Here is a 4,326-nt window from a genome sequence, read left to right as displayed (position 1 = left end):
GCCCCACGCAACCATCGAATACAGAGCCAACCCGTGTGCCAATCAAGCACCAGCGACTCCTTGCGGATCGCTTCCTCAACTGCATCAGTGGGCCACCATCTCCTTGAATTGCGTTGCCGTATCGGCAGAACTGGCCCCACCACTGGTTCGCCATCTGGCACGATTCCTCGATTTGCCTTCTACAAATCGCCTGTGCCACTTCCAAAAGATCGGCCGACCCAGCCAGCGCCCTGCCAGCTTCTGCTTCTACTAGGGTCCACCCGACCCTCAATTGAGCTTTTACTATGCACTGCCTGTCGGGCTCCACCGGCCCCAAGCAGCCATCAACCACAAAGCTCTCCCAACGCTGAAGCAGTCTTCCTGGTCTTGGTGGACCCACCACCGTTCATAGCCGTCTCGCCTCGTCAACGGGCCTGGTCCTTTTCCTCACCAGCTTTCGCACCGCAGGCCTCACAACACGCACGCTCGGCCGCCAGTCAATTCACGCCTGTGGCCTCTCCACAGTGGGAACCATACAGTCCTTCTGGGCCCCTAGAGACAGGGGCCCAGACACCAAAGGACCCGCATACGGCATAACACCTGCCGCGACCATTACACACAGAGCCGGAACCTCGGATTCAGCGACATCCGCCCCAGACCTCGCCAGCTCTTCGTCCCGAGCTCCGAGAGACAGGGGTCGAGATGCCAAGGGCTCCAGACACGGAAAAACAGCATCAGCCATGACACCTTCAACAGGCCCTTTGGTTTCCTTAACATCGGGCTCAGCAACATACGCTTCAGTTTCCGCAAACACTACCGGTCCAGCATCACAAATTTCGGCAACCAACCCAGGTTCCGCAACACTTCCTTCACTATCTGTTTCACTCGATGCTTCGTTCGACGGGCAATCTCTGCCCACAAGACCGTCGCTATCCCCGGTCCAACACCGATCCTCCAAAGCTGACCCATCCGCAACCTCAAGCTCCTGCTGATCTGCCCACAGGCCCTGTCGCCTCTTGTCCATTCTTTCTAAGAATGCGTCCATCTGCGCCATCTGGCCCCTCAACATCTCCACAATCAGGGCAAGCGAAATCTCCTCGTCTCCGGTCTGACAACCAGACAAATCCATAGCGAAAAAAAAAGCCGATCGAAACGCAGCAATCAGGATAATCCCACTTCTGACACCAGTTGTTACGTAAGGGTGGGACCTCCGATTCGAAACTGTTACGGAAATCCTCACACAGGCCCGTTCGATGCAGCGAATAAGCCACGGAAACTCGTCGGAGAGAGGAGTGAGAGGAGATATACACAACAACAACAACCGCAGCAGCACAGAGATACAGAGGCAAGACGGCAACACTGGCTTACATTTAACAACAGTTTATGACAATCAATTGTTACAACATCAAATACATTTAAAGGAAACATGCATGTGACAACTCAATACATCTCCACAACAGATCAAAGCATTTAAACATGCATGTAACAATATAACAGTGTTCATACACAAACAAGTTCAGATCAAATAATGTTCACGATACGTCACAGTCCAATCAGAACACGTCGATACATTATACAATGTTCGTATCACAACAATTCACGTTACGATTCAAAGTTCATTATCGTCTACGTCAAAGTCCTTCTTTTTCTCTCTTCTTTCTCTTCTTTTCTTTTACATCGTAACACGTATCAATACATAATCAAATACCTTAATTCCTAATTGAATCGCCAATGTCCCATACTGCACCTCATCTCTCTCTCAATACTGCTAACTCCAGCTTGCCAACTCTCGCATCCCAATCGCTTGCTCCTAAAATTCCAACTCCCTGCCGACTTCCAAGATCCGTCTGTGCTCTCTGACGACCGACTACCAACTGCCCAAAACCTCACTTGCTCTCTCCCTTCCCACTGCCCTCTCTATCTGCCCTAGTCCCTGGCTGCCTGTCCTCCTCTGCCCCCTCATCCTCTCTCACTGCTAATATCCTCTCTATCCGCTCTTAGATTCCTTACTCTATCTTATCCTCAATCTGTCCCTAGCCTTATACTCTATCTCTCTCTCTACTGCTAGATTCTTCCTCTTCTCAAGAGGTGTCTAGGACGACCTCCAATCGACCGCACAAGGCCAAAAGGTCCCTCCCAAACCCCATTAATCTCCCAGTAAACAAAGGACTGTCTCTTTTCTTCCAGACGTGCCGGCGCCACACCCAAAAGTGGGTCACCAAGAACTGCGCTTAGCCAAACTCATAACAATATATATATATATATATATATATATATAACGGGAAGCTTTATGAAAATAAACAAAAGACGAAGGCAGGTGGAATACAAACAAACAATTGTATTAGTATGGCGCTCAGGAATATAAATAAAACAAGTCTTTTACGTTTCGAGCCTACGCTCTTCAACAGAAAGATACACAGAAAAGAAACACAGAAAGAAACAAGGAGAGAAAAAAATGCGTGCAGAGGCTAATATATATTGTTATATTTCGGAATGGTCATTTTGCCAGTTTAGAGACTAAAAAACACACGCACTATATATTTGATGTTATTTTGCTTCAGTGTTATTTATTTTTTATATTAATCTTATCTTATTTCCGCCAGAGTTCTTTCGTCACACTCCTGTGACCGCATCAGTGGTCCTTTGTTTTCTTCTTTCTTATATATATATATATATATATATATATATATATATATATATATATATATATATATATATATATATATATATATATATATATATAATTTTAATCCAAACGGGAAACAAAAAAACAACAACAATGGAACAATTACAGTATTATTATTAATAGGCGCTCAGGAAAAGGAAGCAGGGAGGTATGACGTTTCGAGCGGAGCTCTTCGTCGGAAACATAAAGAAGGAAGAGAGAGGAAAGAAAGATCCCAGAGCGGGCAACAGGGAAAGAGAAAAAAGACGACTGGTGTTTACGAGTTGCACATGGTGAAAGATATATATATATATATATATATATATATATATATATATATATATATGTGATGTGGTCACAGGAGTGTGACGAAAGAACTCTGGCGGAAATAAGATTATATATTTATTTATATATATATTTAATTATATATATATATATATATATATATATATATATATATATTTATTTATTTATATATATATAATATATATATATATATATATATATTTCTATATATATATCTATATATATATATTGTTACACATTCATATCATATCTATGTGTATACGTGCATAGAATACATCCCCACTCTTGGCACTATTTTGTTAGTGAATAGTAAAAACTGTGTGTAAAGTATATAATGTATTACTACGCTGGAATGTTGAGAAGTTCGTGTAACATGAATAGTAAATAAACACGTTAAACAATAACAATGGCTTTCATTTGGTTGTCTATCCCATTAAAACCCAAACTACACATAACATGGTGGCAGCGGTAAATAATTAATCGGAAACTGTGCCTTTACAACAAAACAGAAACACAACGAACCAGAAATTTAACAAACAAAACATCGCTTCGTCTTCGGACAACACGACGATCCAAGATGGCGACCCCCGTCGCCGTACAGATGAATCTACATCCGATTATGAATTGGGATTCCGTTGATGTCGTAGAAGCATTTAAAAAATTCAAACAGAAAACTCAACTAGCTTTCAAAAGTTTCCTGAAAGACACAACTGACGATGAGAAGGTAAGCTATATCCTTTTATGGACGGGCAATAAAGGTATAGACCTATTCAATAGCTGGGATATGTCAGAATCGGACTGCAATAACCCAGACACACTTTTAGAGAAATTTGAAAGGCACCTAGAGCCCAGATCGAACCATAGAATTCACAGATTCGAATTCCAGGGCTTGAAACAAGACCCACAAGAAACGATTGACAATTTTCTGTCCAGACTAAAGAATGTTGCCGAAAAATGCAAATTCAAAGATAAGGACGAAAGAATCGTTGATCAATTAATATAGGGGTGTACTCATAAGGAAGTTCAGAAATCCCTCATAGGTAAGGACGCTCTCCAAGTTGATAGAAGCAGTAGACACTGCAAGAGCATTCGAAGCTACTACCAAACAAATGGCCTCACTTAGCTTACAAACAAGCTCACTAGGCAGCAGTGTAGATATTGTATCTAGGCACAGGACACATACCCGCAAACAAAGAACATGCCAGTACTGTGATATGGAGCATGAATTCAATAACCGAAAGAAATGTCCTGCATTCGGTACACACTACAAAGCATGTGGAAAACTTAACCACTGGGAAAAAAATGTGTAGGTTAACAAAATCCCAGAAAAACAAGCCCCAATTTTCAAAGAGGAGCGGAAATAGAAGAAGAGATAT

Source organism: Octopus sinensis, linkage group LG11, assembly GCF_006345805.1.
Source record: "Octopus sinensis linkage group LG11, ASM634580v1, whole genome shotgun sequence".
NCBI classification, from domain to species: domain Eukaryota; kingdom Metazoa; phylum Mollusca; class Cephalopoda; order Octopoda; family Octopodidae; genus Octopus; species Octopus sinensis.
The sequence above is the reverse complement of the archived record's forward strand: the minus strand, read 5'-3'. Positions refer to the sequence as shown.